General features: G+C 41.1%; 1 non-coding gene across 1 annotated transcript; it reads right to left on the reverse strand.

Moving 5' to 3' along the window:
• Window positions 1-231: 231 nt before the first annotated feature.
• Window positions 232-304, reverse strand: Trnaf-gaa (transfer RNA phenylalanine (anticodon GAA)). The gene has a single exon. It is a non-coding gene; the product is annotated as a tRNA-Phe (tRNA).
• Between the last annotated feature and the right edge of the window lie 19,626 nt (window positions 305-19,930).

Consider the following 19,930-nt stretch of genomic DNA (forward strand, 5'->3'; position numbering starts at 1 on the left):
GCTTTCTCGTGTACATATTATAAAATGTTATTACATTTATATATCCCTGAGCACTTTATGGAAATAGTTTCTATTATTTCTATCAATTTACATTTACTTGCGCAAAGAAAGCTGAAAATATAGTTCCAATAAAACAAATAGTGTTCCTGGTTTTGATTCTAACTTCAACTTTTGTGATAATTTTAGAAGATTTAAGATACTCGGCTATGGGTTCCCCAAAAAAGAATGCTTTGCCGAAACCCGGGATTGAACCGGGGACCTTTAGATCTTCAGTCTAACGCTCTCCCAACTGAGCTATTTCGGCTGATGGGAAGAGCAGGAACGCAAAAAATAACATGCTACGCTGCTGACCAGCGGCGCTCTTTAATGCTGGATGGACACTTCACTGTTCAGTGACAAGCAACCCTCAAAGTCAAACGTTTTCAATTCTTCCGTAGCATGTTCATTCTTCTACCTTCCGCTGCCTTCGCCGGGGAAGTCCCACAGCACACAACCAAACAAGCGTCGCATGTGTTGCTCTGTGTTTCGTTCGACAACGTTCTTTGGAATAATGATGAACTTAAATGAACGCCACTATCGCTATCGTCGTTAGATTCAATTCGTTGGATGGAATAAACACACATGTAGCGAGATCTTGGCCATATGAGACTCAATGTAGGCATCGAGAAATCTCTAATTCTCGAGTAAAATATATTTTGGCTCAAGCGGCGATGATCGCCGCGAAAGGTAATCATCATAATCAGAAAAACATGGCTCGTTGTGTGTTCCCGCGAACGTCTGCCTTCGCTTCGTCGTCGACGTCGTCTGCCTTGTGCGGAGATCTCCCATACCTGCACGCGCGCCCGTACCGAACATCTTGACTGAGAACGTTACCATATTGGTAGGCAGAGGTAGGGTAGGCTTGAATTTATGGCGGCGCGGTGCTAATACAGCCCATATGAAGTGCATTTATTCCGTTGGGAGCCGATGAAATTTGCGGAAAAAGATGAATGAAAAGATTATCCGCGCGCAGTCGGTGGTGGCGGTGATTCCGCAGTCAACTCGTCGGCGGAGATCATCTGCGCGCGGTCAGTTGATATCCATTTAAGCGGCGAGAACAAACTCGTCGTGCGGTCAGGACTTCTGGCCGGGCGGGTTTTAAGGTCACTCCTGACGGAATCCAAGATTAAAAGTGCTCGCGTTTTCGGGGGCACACCACTCGATTCAGAGGCGGCGCACAACTGTCATTTTTGTTGATTTAGCTTTGCTGCGTCGCAGCATGCGTGAAATAATGAAAATGACAGTTGAGCGTTGCTTCCGTATCGAGTGGTGTGCCCCCGAAAACGCAAGCACTTTTAATCTTGGATTCCGTCAGGAGTGACCTTAAAGTCTTCCAACAGCTGGCCGACTCTGTATGTCATATTGTATTTATTAAAGCGAACAAATCGGTGGAAATTGTGGTAGGGCGGGTGGTTGCGTTTTAATAATTTATTGATCAAAGAGAAGGCGATAATAAAACCAGATTTTTCATCCAATAAATCTGTATGGTGGGAATGCAAGCGGTAGGCTTCTTGCGAGTTGTTAACCATCGTTAATTTATTGCTCATTGAATTACAGATCGTTATTTGGCACTTACTTTAAGATTGCTGACGTTGTTGCTGTTGATAGTGTTTTGAATAAAAATTAGCTTTCTTACATTTGCTTGGAGGTTTAAGCATTACAAGGTGAAATTTTTTCCCTTGTCATAAGACGAGTTTGTACAATCCCATTGAATTCTACCACTTAATTGTATCTTTGTCAATTTTCTCTGGATCAAGATTTTTTTATGTACAGGTTATCCAACTTCGTCAGTAGATGGGAATAACCAGCGCAGGGGGGAAACATACATTTTCAGTGCAAAACGTAAACAAACGAGCATAAATTCCATACAAAAATCCAAGATGGCTGAGTTGGGGATATTGACAAGTCGGATAACCTGTACATAAAAAAATCTTGCTCTGGATATCGTTCTGTATTTAGATTTTACAATTTGTTTACGACATCTTATATGTATTTTATCAATAAAACATATTACATCTAGGAAAACAGGGTCCCCGCATCGCATGTTCCTATCTTATACTTTTATTGTTTGGCCAATGACAGTTGGGCAGAGTTTTTCTTCTTCTGACATCAACTAGACTGAGAAGGTACGTCCGAGGCAACTGTTCGCCAGCCTTAGCATCTGATTCGACAATAAAATTAGGACTATGATTGGAAAAGAGAGCATTCAAATGAATATAAAACTTTTGAATGCGTGCATAATAAAAAAAAACCTAATTTCCTTTAAAAAATTAAAAAACTAAAAATTTAAAAATATAAAAAATTAAAAATTTAAAAATTTAAAAATTTAAAGATTTAAAAATTTAAAAATTAAAAAATTTAAAAATTAAAAAATTTAAAAATTTAAAAAATTGAAAATTTAAAAATTTAAAAATTTAAAAATTTAAAAATTTAAAAATTTAAAAATTTAAAAATTTAAAAATTGAAAAATTTTAAAATTCAAAAATTTAAAAATTTAAAAATTTAAAATTTTAAAAATTTAAAAACAAAATTTAAAAATTTATAAATATAAAAATTTAGAAATTTAAAAATTAAAAAATTTTAAAAATTAAATATTTAAAAATTTACAAATTGGAAAATTTAAAAATTTACAAATTTAAAAATTTAAAAATTTAAAAATTTAAAAATTTAAAAATTTAAAAATTTAAAAATTTAAAAATTTAAAAATTTAAAAATTTAAAAATTTAAAAATTTAAAAATTTAAAAATTTAAAATTTCAAAATTAAAAAATTTCAAAATTTAAAAATTTAAAATTTAAAATTTTAAAATTTAGAAGTTTAAAATTTAAAATTTTAAAATTTAAAAATTTAAAGATTTATAAATTTAAAATTTAAAATTTAAAATTTAAAATTTAAAAATTAAAAATTCAAAATTTCAAAAATTTAAAAATTTTAAAATTTAAATTTTAATTAAAATTTAAAAATTTAAAAATTTAAAAATTTAAAAATTTAAAAATTTAAAAATTTAAAAATTTAAAAATTTAAAAATTTAAAAATTTAAAAATTTAAAAATTTAAAAATCTAAAAATTCAAAAATTTATAGATTTAAAAATTTAAAAATTTAAATATTTAAAAGTTTAAATATTTAAAAATTTAAATATTTAAAAATTTAAATATTCAAAAATTTAAATATTTAAAAATTTAAATATTTAAAAATTTAAATATTTAAAAATTTAAATATTTAAAAATTTAAATATTTCAAAATTTAAATATTTAAAAATTTAAAAATTAAAAAATTTAAAAATTTAAAAATTTTGAAATTTAAAGAATTAAAAATCCAAAAATTTAGAAATTAAAAAAATTTAAAAGGGGGGAGGGGGTGAGGGATTATAAAAAAATAATATTAAAATGAAAAAAAATGAAAAACTCCTCGGATTTGTTAAAGAATGTTTTGAAAATCCTCAAAATTAGCCGAATTTTATTTTGTTGCCCCCTCAAAATATTACTTTTTGGCAAAAAAATAGTTTTTAAATATTTGTATCGGCCAAATTTAAAAATTTAAAATTTTTAAGATTTATAAATTTAAAATTTTTTTAAATAGGGACACGGCAGGTATTTCCGTCCATCGTCGTAGGGGCTAAAACCAATGAAAGCAACGTACATTTGCTAGAACTCCACTATAGCAGAACATTTCTCCTGAGCTTACGATTTGGTACGTATGAGTTTTACAAAAAGGCGTCTCTTTTATTGGTTTTCGAGACTATGACGAACAGACGAAAATACCTGCCGTGTCCCTAATATAATAATTAATAATAAATTACTTCAAAATTTAAATTCATTTCAAATTCAATGCTTTTGTTACAAGAAAGGCAAAAATAGAAAGTTAAGGAGTTGAAGACTACGAAAGACTATAAGACTAAGCAAAATGACCTTTCTTACCGGTTTTCTGCTGACCCATTTCGAGGGTTCCGAGGTCCCAAAGACCAGTTGATCGGAAACATTTAAAACTTAACCGCTACATCAACACAAACTGTACACTGCACTACATTACACTTTCATAGCATATCATCAAACGCAACGACGACGACAATGATACAATTTTAGGAAACCCTTATGCATTTATTACACGAAGCAAAACATCATATTCATTGGAATGACTTTATACCAGGGAAATCATCACAAAACGTCAATCGGAGCCCTCGTGCAAAAGGATCACTTTCGTTCCAAACAAATTAAAATCGCTGAACAAAAAGCGAACATTGCGGAAGCTATGTATCTGGCGAGATCTTAAATCCTAATCAAGGAAAAAATCCCAAGGGCGTACCACCAGCGAAATTAAAAAAATATCTAGAGCGAGGAAAGCTGCTGTCAAAAAGAAACACAATCGACTCTTTTTTAATTTTTTTATGAACTACGTCTACGAATTTCTTCAGAAAATGTTTTCGCCATTTCTTCAAAAATTACCATCGGGAAATTCACGCGAAACTTATTCAAGAATTTATACTGAAATTTCTTCTGATTTTCAAACCAGGAATTTTTTAGCAAATTTCTTCAAAAAATACTTCATGCTTTGCTCATTAAAATCTTTCATGAACCCCTTCGGATATTCCCACAAATATTTCGTCGGGAATGCTTCATGAAAGAGGAATCTCCCGGAGCAGTTCCATGAGAGACATATAAAGATGTTCCTGGAAGAGTTCTTGAAGGAATTTTAGCGGATATTCTTGTAAGTATTTTTATGAGAATTCTTGGAGCATTTCTAATGAAATGTCTGAAAAAAGCGGGAGAATTTCCGGAGTAATTTCCTAATGATATGTTGGAGGAGTTTTCAGGGGGATCTCCCAGGGCGAATGGGCGAATTCTTGGAGAAATTTTGGAGAAGTTTCCTTGGGAACTGCCGGGGAAACTACTTAAGAGATTTCCAGAGGAATTTAAGGGGAGATTCTAGGAGGTATTTGTGAAGGAGTTCTTGGACGAATTATCGGAAGGATTCCTAAGGAAATTTCCGGAGAATTAATTTCCAGAAGAATTTATTTGTTGAGGAATGCGCGTAAGAAGTTCTACATTTAGATTTCGCAATATAATTTGCTTAGGAAGTTTTTCAAAAATTCCTAGACAATTTTCCTGAAGAATTCCCCGAAGGTGGGATTATTGCAATTCCATGGTATTTCATTATATGGGTAATTATTTGTTACCTCATAAAGCTTCCGGAGATTTCCTGGGCAAACATCTGGAGGTGTACTTGAAAAAACTTATTGAGGTTTCATATAGGAACTTCAGGAGAAACTGGAGGAATTCCTGGAGGAACTTCCGGAGGAATTCCTGGAGGAACTTGCGGAGGAATTCCTGGAGGAACTTCCGGAGGAATTCCTGGAGGAACTTCTGGAGGAATTCCTGGAGGAACTTCCGGAGGAATTCCTGGAGGAACTTCCGGAGGAATTCCTGGAGGAACTTGCGGAGGAATTCCTGGAGGAACTTCCGGAGGAATTCCTGGAGGAACTTCTGGAGGAATTCCTGGAGGAACTTCCGGAGGAATTCCTGGAGGAACTTCTGGAGGAATTCCTGGAGGAACTTCCGGAGGAATTCCTGGAGGAACTTCCGGAGGAATTCCTGGAGGAACTTCCGGAGGAATTTCCAGAGAAACTTCCGGAGATAATGCTGGAGGAACTTCCGGAGGAATTCCTGGAGGTACTTCCGGAGGAATTCCTGGAGGAACTTCCGGAGGAATCCCTGGAGGAACTGCCCGGAGGAATTCCCGGAAGAATTTCTGGAAAAATTCCCGGGAGAACATCCGGAGGAATTCCCGGAGGAACTTTCGGAGGAATTCCCGGAGGAACTTCCGGAGGAATTCCAGGAGGAACTTCCGGAGGAATTCCCGGAGGAACTTCCGGAGGAATTCCCGGAGGAACTTCCGGAGGAATTCCCGGAGGAACTTCCGGAGGAATTCCAGGAGGAACTTCCGGAGGAATTCCCGGAAGAACTTCCGAAGGAATTTCCGGAGGAACTTCCGGAGGAATTCCCGGAGGAACTTCCGGAGGAATTCCCGGAGGAACTTCCGGAGGAACTTCCGGAGGAATTCCAGGAGGAACTTCCGGAGGAATTCCAGGAGGAACTTCCGGAGGAATTCCCGGAGGTACTTCCGGAGGAATTCCCGGAGGAACTCCCGGAGGAATTCCCGGAGGAACTTCCGGAAGAATTCCCGGAGGAACTTCCGGAGGAATTCCCGGAGGAACTTCCGGAGGAATTCCCGGAGGAACTTCCGGAGGAATTCCCGGAGGAACTTCCGGAGGCAATACCGGTGGAACCCCCGGCGGAACTCCCGGGGGTACTTCCGGAGGCATTCAAGGCGGAACTTCCGGAGGCGTTACCGGAGGAACTTCCGGAGGAATTCCCGGAGGAACTTCCGGAGGAATTCCCGGAGGAACTTCCGGAGGAATCTCCGGAGGAACTTCCGGAGGAATTCCCGGAGGAACTTCCGGAGGAATTCCCGGAGGAACTTCCGGAGGAATTCCCGGAGGAACTTCCGGAGGAATTCGGAGGAACTTCCGGAGGAATTCCCGGAGGAACTTCCGGAGGAATTCCGGAGGAACTTCCGGAGGAATTCCCGGAGGAACTTCCGAGGAATTCGGAGGAACTTCCGGAGGAATTCCCGGAGGAACTTCCGGAGGAATTCCCGGAGGAACTTCCGGAGGAATTCCCGGAGGTACTTCCGGAGGAATTCCGGAGGAACTTCGGAGGAATTCTGGAGGAACTTCCGGAGGAATTCCAGTGGAACTTCCGGAGGAATTCCCGGAGGAACTTCCGGAGGAATTCCCGGAGGAACTTCCGGAGGAATTCCCGGAGGAACTTCCGGAGGAATTCCCGGAGGAACTTCCGGAGGAATTCCCGGAGGAACTTCCGGAGTAATTCCCGGAGGAACTTCCGGAGTAATGCCCGGAGGAACTTCCGGAGGAACTTCCGGAGGAATTCCCGGAGGAACTTCCGGAGGAATTCCCGGAGGAACTTCCGGAGGAATTCCCGAAGGAACTTCGGAGGAATTCCCGGAGGAACTTCGGAGGAATTCCCGAGGAACTTCCGGAGGAATTCCCGGAGGAACTTCCGGAGGAATTCCGGAGGAACTTCCGGAGGAATTCCGGAGGAACTTCCGGAGGAATTCCTGGAGGAACTTCCGGAGGAATTCCCGGAGGAACTTCGGAGGAATTCCGGAGGAACTTCGGAGGAATTCCGGAGGAACTTCCGGAGGAATTCCGGAGGAACTTCGGAGGAATTCCCGGAGGAACTTCCGGAGGAATTCCGGAGGAACTTCGGAGGAATTCCTGGAGGAACTTCCGGAGGAATTCGGAGGAACTTCCGGAGGAATTCCGGAGGAACTTCCGGAGGAATTCCGGAGGAACTTCCGGAGGAATTCCCGGAGGAACTTCCGGAGGAATTCCTGGAGGATTTTCCGGAGGAATTCCCGGAGGAATTCCCGAGGAACTTCCGGAGGAATTCCTGGAGGAACTTCCGGAGGAATTCCCGGAGGAACTTCCGGAGGAATTCCCGGAGGAACTTCCGGAGGAATTCCCGGAGGAGCTTCCGGAGGAATTCCTGGAGGAACTTCCGGAGGAATTCCCGGAGGAACTTCCGGAGGAACTTCCGGAGGAATTCCCGGAGGAACTTCCGGAGGAATTCCCGGAGGAACTTCCGGAGGAATTCCCGGAGGAACTTCCGGAGGAATTCCCGGAGGAACCTCCGGAGGAATTCCCGGAGGAACTTCCGGAGGAACTTCCGGAGGAATTCCCGGAGGAACTTCCGGAGGAGCTTCCGGAGGAATTTCCGGAGGAACTTCCGAGGAATTCGGAGGAACTTCCGGAGGAATTCGGAGGAACTTCCGGAGGAATTCCGGAGGAACTTCCGGAGGAATTCCCGGAGGAACTTCGGAGGAATTCCGGAGGAACTTCCGGAGGAATTCGGAGGAACTTCGGAGGAATTCCCGGAGGAACTTCCGGAGGAATTCCCGGAGGAACTTCCGGAGGAATTCGGAGGAACTTCCGGAGGAATTCCCGGAGGAACTTCCGGAGGAATTCGGAGGAACTTCCGGAGGAATTCCGGAGGAACTTCCGGAGGAATTCGGAGGAACTTCGGAGGAATTCCCAGGGAACTTCCGGAGGAATTCCCGGAGGAACTTCCGGAGGAATTCCCGGAGGAACTTCCGGAGGAATTCCCGGAGGAACTTCCGAGGAATTCCCGGAGGAACTTCGGAGGAACTTCCGGAGGAATTCCGGAGGAACTTCGGAGGAATTCCGGAGGAACTTCCGGAGGAATTCCAGGAGGAACTTCCGAAGGAATTTCCGGAGGAACTTCCGGAGGAATTCGGAGGAACTTCCGGAGGAATTCCGGAGGAACTTCGGAGGAACTTCCGGAGGAATTCCGGAGGAACTTCCGGAGGAATTCCCGGAGGAACTTCGGAGGAATTCCGGAGGAACTTCGGAGGAATTCCCGGAGGAACTTCCGGAGGAATTCCCGGAGGAACTTCGGAGGAATTCCCGGAGGAACTTCCGGAGGAATTCCCGGAGGAACTTCCGGAGGAATTCCCGGAGGAACTTCGGAGGAATTCCGGAGGAACTTCCGGAGGAATTCCCGGAGGAACTTCGGAGGAACTTCCGGAGGAATTCCCGGAGGAACTTCGGAGGAATTCCCGGAGGAACTTCCGGAGGAATTCCGGAGGAACTTCCGGAGGAATTCGGAGGAACTTCCGGAGGAATTCCCGGAGGAACTTCGGAGGAATTCCCGGAGGAACTTCCGGAGGAATTCCGGAGGAACTTCCGGAGGAATTCCCGGAGGAACTTCCGGAGGAATTCCCGGAGGAACTTCCGGAGGAATTCGGAGGAACTTCCGGAGGAATTCCCGGAGGAACTTCCGGAGGAATTCCGGAGGAACTTCGGGGGAATTCCCGGAGGAACTTCCGGAGAAATTCCCGGAGGAACTTCCGGAGGAATTCCGGAGGAACTTCCGAAGGAATTCCGGAGGAACTTCCGGAGGAACTTCCGGAGGAATTCCGGAGGAACTTCGGAGGAATTCCGGAGGAACTTCCGGAGGAATTCCCGGAGGAACTTCCGGAGGAATTCCCGGAGGAACTTCGGAGGAATTCCCGGAGGAACTTCCGGAGGAATTCCCGGAGGAACTTCCGGAGGAATTCCCGGAGGAACTTCCGGAGGAATTCCGGAGGAACTTCCGGAGGAATTCCCGGAGGAACTTCGGAGGAATTCCTGGAGGAACTTCGGAGGAATTCCCGGAGGAACTTCCGGAGGAATTCCGGAGGAACTTCCGGAGGAATTCGGAGGAACTTCCGGAGGAATTCCGGAGGAACTTCCGGAGGAATTCCGGAGGAACTTCCGGAGGAATTCCGGAGGAACTTCCGGAGGAATTCCCGGAGGAACTTCCGGAGGAATTCCGGAGGAACTTCGGAGGAATTCTGGAGGAACTTCGGAGGAATTCCGGAGGAACTTCGGAGGAATTCCCGGAGGAACTTCCGGAGGAATTCCGGAGGAACTTCCGGAGGAATTCCCGGAGGAACTTCCGGAGGAATTCCCGGAGGAACTTCCGGAGGAATTCCCGGAGGAACTTCCGGAGGAATTCCCGGAGGAACTTCCGGAGGAATTCCCGGAGGAACTTCCGAAGGAATTCCCGGAGGAACTTCCGGAGGAACTTCCGGAGGAATTCCCGGAGGAACTTCCGGAGGAATTCCCGGAGGAACTTCCGGAGGAATTCCCGGAGGAACTTCCGGAGGAATTCCCGGAGGAACTTCCGGAGGAATTCCCGGAGGAACTTCCGGAGGAATTCCCGGAGGAACTTCCGGAGGAATTCCCGGAGGAACTTCCGGAGGAATTCCCGGAGGAACTTCCGGAGGAATTCCCGGAGGAATTTCCGGAGGAATTCCCGGAGGAATTTCCGGAGGAATTCCCGGAGGAATTCCCCGAGGAACTTCTGGAGGAATTCCCCGAGGAACTTCTGGAGGAATTCCCGGAGGGAACTCCAGAGGAACTTCCGGAGAAACTCCCAGAGGAACTCCCGGAGGAACTTTCGGAGAAACTTCCGGAGGAACTCCCGAGTAATTTGTTGCCAACAGCGCGACGCCGCCGCGCCGCTGGCATAAGGTCACTTCTGACAGAATCCCAGTTTCAAAGTGCTCGCGTTTTCGGGGGCACACCACTCGATACGGAAGCAACGCACAACTGTCATTTTCATTTTTTCACGCAGCAAAGCTGAATCAACAAAAATGACAGTTGTCCGCCACCTCCGTATCGAGTGGTGTGCCCCCGAAAACGCGAGGACTTTGCAACTTGGATTCTGTCCTTAAAATGATCTATCACGCCACTGTCGATAAATTCTCAATCGGTGCACAGGCGAGAGCTCGGCTATGGGCCTGGTGTCGGAAATATGATCTCATCAGTAGCCTTCTGAACTGTGGTTGACGATGGAGGTCTTTCGTAGCTTAGTAGGGGAAAGCACCTGTCTACCGTACTGGTTTCGTTGGGTCAAACCCCATCACAGGAAGAGGTTATCCTAAAATATTTTTTTTTGCACAGGTCTAGTTGGGGTAGGGATGGATTTTGATGTGGATTAGAATTGATTTAAATAGATTTTAATTTAGATTATTTTTGCATTTCATTTGTATAAAGTTTCGATTCATCTTTGTTTCGTATCGGATTTACATTTTATTTAGATTAGCGTGCAATGGAAAATGAAATTGAATTTATTTTTGATGTTATTCCAATTCGGTTCGGATTGAATTTGGATAGAATCTAAAAAGATTCGGCTAAAAGCTAAATTTGTATCAGATTTCAAATCAATTTTGATTTATATTGAATTGACCATCCAATCTGATTAAATTATGACAGAATATGTATTTGTATTGGATCCGGATAATAAATAGATTTAGGTTGGTTTTAGATGCATTTGGATTGGATTTCAATTGAATTTGGATAAAATTAAACTTTGCACAGCTAAAAGCAATGTCAATTCAACGATATGTAAAAAATGTAGCGGGGGATACAATCAAATAAACATACTATCGTCAATTGAATGCGATTGAATTTTACCAGCTGGTTTGAATTAATTTAATTTGACGCATCACAAATTTGTATTGAAATACCTAAGCATGTATAAAGTATTGTGCATATTAATTTTTGGTATTTTACCTCTTATTAGACCTTACCTTATTAGACCAATTTCTGTTATCGAGGTCGTCGCTCCTGCTCAGGTCCAGGCAACTATCTGAGTGAAGTCACAGCGGCACGCACAAGGATTTACACCCTGCGTTCTTCTGCCTTCATAGTATGTATACCTTTTGGCACACAAAAGCATTTCTAAAGCCAAAGGTGAGGATTTACGAATCACTGCAAAGTGCAGACTGTTGGCACTAGTAATGAAGGTGCAGTCTGTTGGCGATTAATTACGCTAGTGCTAGTTGATACTAGAGCAGTATCATCTGGGTAGGCTCAGTTTTTAGGCGAGCGTATCTTGGAATACTGATAATCATATTATTATTTTTTTAATAAACAACCATCGAAATACGTACGTATCGCTTGTGGTCCAAATCATTGCAGATTTAAATTCCGCGATACCAAAAACCAGGGCAAGGCAAAAATGTGTGCCTTGATTATCAACCAATCAGCGGGAAAAGTCAAATCCAAAATCATTATTCAATTTGGCAAATTCCATTAATAGAACATCACCTTCCCGCCGAGCACGTTTTGATCTCCACTTATATGGTAAAGCCGCCAGCACCGGCGATGTGACATCCCCAAACAAGCCCTGCTATCGCGTCGTACGACACTCCCAAAAAGGTTATAAACATAAACCATGGCTCAACGATCGCGCGCAATGATGAATTACCGCGTAGATGTCGCTGTCGTGATTTTTCAGACTTAATTTACAGCGACACATGGCAGTCTCCGTCGGTAGCCTTAGTCGCAGTCATGCCGCTACTGGATGCTGGATTCCATTTCTTCTATTCCAGATTATCGTTACCATCAGCGCAACATCATCATCGCTCCAAATTATTATTATTATTAGTTGATGGTATGTTTGTTGAAGGTTCCGCGGTTGTTTGCCTTCTTTTCCTACACTTTCTAGATGGGTTTAAATTGGATAAACAACATTAAACGAAAACGGAGTCCGCCCGAAGCAGAAGGATTAGTGAAATGGGTGATTCCGTGCTCTTGGTCCGTACACAAAACAAAAACCAGTGACTTATTCCGACTTCACATATTTTAAAGCTGAAGCCCTTTCAGATTGAGCTCAGCGCACCGTTAGCTTTCGCTTGCTGTCAAAGATAATAAGTACCTACACCCTTTATTGATATGACCCGCCACACGACGGAATCGATTGACAAATTCATAACCCATAAAAACCACACGCAGCGCGGCGCAGCTCGATACGGATAGGCAGCCGGTTGCAGTCGGTTGCAGTGTGCCAAAGCAGAAGCACTGCGCGGGGCCAATAACTAGACAGAGTGTCTCGCGTGTGCGACATCCATCAGGGCCACTCGAAACAAGATTCATATGGGCGTGTAGGGCGCTGTCGATCGTAAATTTCTCTATCGAATGCGTGAATAGATTTGACTCGATGTCTCTCGATGTGTGTCGGTCGCGTTGTCGCGTATCGAGGGGAAAGTCCGAATCCTAGTCGCGTCTATTGAGGTGCATGAGGGCATATTCAAAATGCATCCAAAATCCGATGCATCATCTCGTCAAGGGCAGGTTCTCAATCACGGCCATCGCAACGGGAGACTCTATCCCTGTTGGCCCGGTCGGAGATAGACATAGAGGGATACGGCGAAAGTTCCTATGAGGCTGGCGGCGCATTGTTTTCCGTTTAAATTTAATTATATTTGTATTTCTGACACTCTATGATATGGGAGAGTTCCCCCTCTGGAAGTTGAAGTACTTTTTTTTACGAATGTCTGGATGAAAAAAGATCCCGAACTTGAGACTCCGGTGTTTTGTGACAGTTTTAATTATAGCGGACAGAGTTTTCAATTTGTCAAACGATTGTCTTTCCGGTAGGTCTCCATTACTCAGTATTGTTGTAGGCTCGTAAAGCTGTAAGCATGGGCACAATCACTGCTGCTTAGTGACTGTAACAAGTAGAACTTCCGCTCCCGACCGGGAGAGTTGATGGAATTACGTGCTAACTGAGCCACAATGAAGTGTTTGTTATTGAATTTGAGTGAGTCAAATATGATGGGCTTTAAGGTGATAAACAATGAATAATTATTATTGATGCAAGTATGCTGCCTTTGGTTAGTTTCTTTGTTTGCCGTTTAATTTTCGGCTATGTAATTTTATTATTATCGTCATAGACAAATTTGATGTTCTATGTGTATTAGACCTCTTCATGTTTTCAAAAAGTATCAAAAATTCAACCGGTCAGCCCAAAATCACAATTTATATGCTAAAATAAGCCTCCTGTCAAATTTTCAGCTAATTCGAATATCATTTCGATGTGGCTCAAGTCAATTTAGTGTTTTTGGGATATTTTCAATTTTGAAAATATCTAACGTGAGACATGAATGCTTAAAACTATCGCAACAACCTCCATACGGAAGCTTTTGGTGTGCTCTACAAGTCTTGTGAACATTGCGATTCGTTACGTTCACGTTTGGATCATGTTAAAGTGATTTTCGAGCTGTTAAGGGGCTGTCCATAAGCCACGTAGACTCTTGAGGGGGAGGGAGGGGTTTCGGAAAAGTCTACGTTAGTCTACGAAGGGGGACGGGGGGGTAAATCAAAAGTCTACGTAGACTTTTTTATTTATTTATTTTTTTTTTGAAAACATTTCATACAGCAGCTTTGTGCAAAGTTCACTAGTTTATTTTTTTTCAGATTTTTCCGTTTTTTTGCAAGACTTTACCGAAATAGTCTCTCGAATTTCTCCAGAAAAATCTTATGGATTTCACTGAAGTAATGGTTTGAACTACGGTTTAAAAATATCATCATTTCAACAGCAAATTCTTCTGTGTTCTACTAAAATATCTTTTGATTTTCGGCAGGAACTTCTTTAGAAACTACAAATAATTCTTTAGAATTTGCACGGAAAATTATGTCGCACTTCAACGGAAAATTCTTCAGAATTTACAAAGGAAGCATTTTGGCATATCCAACAAAAAGTCATTCTAAAAGACATTCTTTGGAGCTTGTAAGCTATAGTATCCGAAATTTCCTAGAGAAACACTTCAGAAATTCCACTTAAGGTTTTCTGGAAAGTCCCCGGGAAATTTTTCTAAATTTCGGAATTCTCATGAGGAATTCTTTGGACATACATATAAACGAAATTTTTCAAAATGTCCATGGGGAATTCTGAGAAAATTTCTCTACAATTTCTTCGGCAGTTCTAATGCAGATTCTTTGGCAATATTGATGGAAAATCTTCAACATTTTTAAAAGAAATTATTGAAAACTTTCACGAGAAAATATTTGAATTTCATACCAAAAACTATTTGAGTTTCCACAAAAAAATTACTGCATTTCTTGTAAGGAAGCATTTGTAATTTTCATGAAAATGTATTCGAAATTTTTACAATAAATTCAATGAATTCAAAAATTCAACGGAAAATTTTCCATAATTTGCACCGAAAATTATTCGGAAAACTCTTTGAAATGTCCATAGGATTTTTTTTTCAAATTTCCTATTTTGCAAGAGAAATTTTAAAATATCGTACCGTTTTGCTCATATCTCGAACACTCGCGTTTAAATAGCCATTTTGGCGTTATTCATGTAATTTTCTCCATTCTTCTGCAATATTGATCTTCAGTATGGAAAACTAATGAAAACTTTAGTTTCAGGGCGCTAAAATGCCAGTGTTCGGGATACGAGCCATATTCGGAATTTGAGCCAAAACGGTAGGTAACCAAATTCCACGGGAAATAATTTTAAGTTTTCACGGAAAATTTAAAGAGAAAAACATGAACACCGTCTTCGACCAGAGCAGAGGTCGTACAGACTGAGCACTCAAACACCTAGCATGAGACAACGGACATATAACACCCAGGAGACCAGTGGAGAATTTTTCGATCACGAAAAGTTTCCGCCTTACCGGGGCGGGAATCGAACCCACACTCCATAGCACATGCGTCTAGACGATTGACGTCGCTAACCGCACGGCCACGAAGCCCACAAATTCCTCGGTATTTTAACGGAAAACTTTTGGAATTTACAAAAAAATCTTGGTTTTTCAACGGATGATTATTTGAAGGGATATTGGATGGGATTTTCAAGAAAGACATCAGAATTATGACGGAGAGTTCTTTGGAGTATTACCTGGAAACTTTAAAGGTTATCAATCGGGAAATTCTACGGAATTTCCACAAAAAACTTATTGGAATGTAGACTTGACATTCTCGGAATTTCAACTCGAAGTTACAAATTTGAACCGGCATGAAGAATTATAGGTCAGATGCGTGACAGATTTTGAGCAGTGGCACGCCAATGCAAGTGTCGGTGATGATGGCGCACACCTCTAGGAGGAATCAAATTCAACAGAAATGAAATTAATTGGCTTCGAGATTTAGTTTCAAGAGCTATGGACAGATGATTAAATTTGATTTCGTTTTGGATTGATATTTGTTTTGTTGGATTTTGTTCAGTTTGATTTCGTTATGTTTGAAATTTGAATTTTACTGTAATGTTCACAAGGGATATGGAAATGGATTTGAATAGCTGAATTCTGCGCCGTAGCGTGAGGTTGGCCGGGTTGGCCCCCGCCAAGGGCACCAGGCTTTAGGGGGGCGCCAAAATCCAGAATTTCATTATGGGAAATTATGGAAAAATAATCTCGAATTCAGTTGTTGTTTTGCACTCGTCGCGCGCGGATGTGTAGCAGTCAGATTATTTTCGATTTGGCACTGTAGGTACCTATCAGGCTACATTGTTTCTCGGTTTGGCTTCATTCGCTCTCGTTCGTACGGTTCTTTTAACTGCGGTTGTTCAGAACGTGCGAAATGATAATCAACACCGTCCAATTTCGTTTTCCACCCACCGCTCCCCGACCATCATGGGTAGAGGTTGCCGGGTTTGTGCGACAATTGGATACCGATGTGTCTCTCATGGAAACGGTATACAAAACAGCAATGGATCGGTCGCTGTTCGTAAAATTCGTTTCGATGGATGCAATGCAGGAGTCTTTGAGGAAGAATAAGGAACCACGAAAATTTCACTATTCTAGCGGGATTGCAGTGGAAGTAAATATGACGGCTGCCGGTAGCAATATGCAATACATACGTGTATTTGACTTGCCACCAGAACTACCGGATAACGAGCTAGAACAGCGTCTTGCGGAGTACGGAGAAGTAGATCGCGTGGTTCGGGAAAAATTCCCGCCAAACTTAGGACTCGACCATATGTACACCGGAGTGAGAGGTGTTTACATAGACGTGAAGACGGAAATTCCTTCATCGCTGGAAGTGTCAAATTGGAGAGGAAATGTGTTCTACAAGGATCTACGGAAAAAATGCTTCGTGTGTCGGGCAGAAGGGCATCGAAAGGATGCGTGTCCCCAAAGGAAAAATGGGAATCTGCAGAAGGAGCAAGCAGCCGGTGCGAACACGCAAAACGGACAGCGGAAATCATACTCTGGAGTCGTTATTGGCTTCGAAGCAGCATCGGGACAAACATCGGCAGAAGCAATGGAGAATGACGTCATTGAAGTGCCAGAGGAAGATGTAGTGGAATTGGACAGCGGCTCAACGGAACGAATGGAAGCATGCGAAATACCCAACTCGATGGTAGAACGCGAGAAGTTAGCGGAAAAAATGGTCTTCAAGAACAAAACAGATCGGATCTGGTTTGTGAAGAAGGCAATATTGGGCTACACGGACTACCACAGAAAGATGAAAGAGGAAGAGGAAAAAAAGAAACTAGCGCAATCGACGAGTCAGCGACGGGAACATTCTGTTACGGTTGGATCGATAGACCGTTCCCCGCCAAAGAAGACATCTCGCAGAGAAACTGATAGTTCTTCGGATTAATTTGTCATATTAATTCTGATGTTTTCGGCTCCGTAGAGTTTTTTATTAAACATTTGAGCCTAATAAATAAACTAACTGGTAAAAAAAAAAAAAAAAAAAAAAAAAAATCTCGAATTCACTGGTTCAAAGTAATTCAGTTTAACCCTTTATAAGGCAGTGGAAACTATATTATATATTTCTCTATTTATTAACAAGAGCTCTAATTATCATTTTCTATGTAGTGGCTTTATTGGCTACCTAGTAATCCCCCAGATGGATTTGAGCCATTAAAAAATTGATATGTCAATTTGAGAACAGTTTTTTTACGAACAGATCGTAAGTTTCGAGTGGAAGAAGGATTTCCATTTATAATTCGTTAAAAAACGACAAAGATATATGATTCCTCGTTGGTATTAATTATTTTGAATCTCCTGTGTTATATTATGGCGTAATTAGCGTGAAAAAAGTTTTGCCTTTCTGTATATTTGGTTTTTAGATGTTTGACGAAATTGTGTTTTTTTTTGCCGAGGGTCCCCCTTGGGAACAAAAGCGCAACAAAATGTTTATTCACTTATAATGCGTTTTCCGACTCGGACTCTTCATTAAGAAATGTAACGTGCCTTGATTTGACTGGTTTTACGTAAAACCTAATTTTTAAAAATCTTTTATTTATTTTTGTTGTTGGCTGTTTTCCCGCTTGCCGGGCAGTGGCAACTATATGGCCACCAATTTTTAAATGTTTCTGAACTGTTTAATGCATAAAAAACATACATTTGAGTTTATTACCATGTCAGCATTATGTCCTATTGTTGTTTTTGTTAATTTATTGTTTAGATTCGTCTGCCTTATAAAGGGTTGAAGCTTTTATCAAACTATTTCCATCAGGGACTTCATCCGTAAGTAACCGTTGGAATAATTTCCGGAAGGCCCTTTTATGTTAATATCTGATACAAGTATCACATCGTCGGCCCAGAGTGCATGATCACCTTAATTTGGGAGATATGTATCATCGCCTTCACTGTATTATTCATCATTTACCTGATAGAAAAGGAAGTTAAATTGAAAGACAGAAAAGGCCATTGGAAAAATACATGGAATAAACTTCTGGGGGAGGAGCTCTAGATAAGGACTTCAATACGCTAAAAGAGAAACACAGAGTTGACTGTAAAAACGCGTAAATTAAATTCATATGCCTATATATTTTTTGTTCGCGATTGAGAAATTTGATCCGTTTTCCAATGATAGATATACGGAAGTAGTGATAAGGAGTTAGTGTGAATTTGGGATACAATCTCCCATTTGATGCAGACAAACTATTAAGGTTCGAAAACGGACCATTGCGATCGCATTTGATCTAGTGAATTTGACGATTCCATTAGAACAGAAATTTGTATGAGTTCAATGGTAAAAAAAAAAACAAACAAAGTCGTTGAATATTCGATGAGTAGTGATTATTTGAATCTGAGTTTTTCTCGTGGGTCAATATAAACTAGTAAAACTTTAAACAAGGATGAGTATTTGAAATGACGACACACATCTAACGGCATGATAAATACGAGGATCGGAATCTAGGAATTTCAGTAATGAAGATAACTGACCAAATTCAACGTTGAAATTTATTGGTCCAACAAAATCAACCAGTGCCACCAAACCGATAGACCCATTCCAGAAATCTATATATCTTGGTCAGAATAGGCCCAGAGTTGGTTTTTTCTTGATACGGTTTTGTCCAATCGCTATTAATACCTTCTACCAATTCACTCCAAAGTTGAATTTTATTGAAAGGTCAGTAGTTCTTTCAAACCACCGACCAGGCCAGTTGGAGTTCATCAATAGGTCTAATGGCGATTTCGAATGTCCTTTAATCCACTCCAATGTATAGTTCTTTCTGATGCGACTGAGTCCGATAGTAGACCTGTGCGCCGAAGTATTTGAGAACGGCGGCGGCGTAAGGTCATTTTTACACCGGCGGCGGCGGCGTCGGCGGCGTCACGCCGTAAGCAATATTCGGCGGCGGCGGCGGCGTGAATCGGCGTGAAGAACTTTGACCATACATACTACTTATAGTGCTTGTATAATGGCGTGAATGTTTCTGAGGCCTAGAAGACTAAAATATAAGAGACCATTTTGAACGATTTTGCTCTACGACCTACAAGCTGCCGGTGAGAGCGATGACCCATTCTCAAATTACGCTGCAAGCATATGATGCTGTTTATGAATTTAAGATTGTTTTGTACAATTGCTAGCTATAGTCAGACTGAAAGCGTGAACATCCTAATAGCTATAGCTGGTATCTCATAGGAAAGTAATTCGATTATAAATCCAAAAATTCGTATGGAAATTCATCAAGATATTACTCAGAAAATTCAGAAAAGGAATTCTAAGAATTGATTTAGAATTTCCCTCATGCCTTCCTTCAGAACTTTCTTCCAAGAAATCCCTTAAAAATTTATTTCTTCAGAAATTCGTTTCGAAATTTCTCCAAAAGTTCCTTCAGGAATTTCCTAAGAAATTAGTTTAGGGATTGCTTCGGAAATTCTTTCACGGAGCCTTTGGGAATTGGAAATTCGAAAACTTGTTTAGGAATTCCTTTGAAAATTCCTTTAAGAATTGTTTAGAAAATACCCATGAAAAATCTTCCAAGAATTTCTACAGGAATAACTACGGACACTGTTTTAGGAATACATTCGAAAATCCCTTTAGAAGAAAACCTTCGGATTTTGATTTAGGATTTATTTTAAATTCTTCGGGAATTTCTAATAAAAATTCTTCCAGTCATTCCTCTAAGAATTTATTCGGTAACTCTAAAAAGTTATTTTTCGTATTTTTTCGAAATGTTTCTCTCAAATACCTTTTTTTCGAAAATTCCTTTAAAAATTTCTCCAAATCAGAATTCGTTTCGGAATTATTCCTGCAGGAATTTTG

The sequence above is a fragment of the Armigeres subalbatus genome, chromosome 1, assembly GCF_024139115.2.
Source record: "Armigeres subalbatus isolate Guangzhou_Male chromosome 1, GZ_Asu_2, whole genome shotgun sequence".
NCBI lineage: Eukaryota > Metazoa > Arthropoda > Insecta > Diptera > Culicidae > Armigeres > Armigeres subalbatus.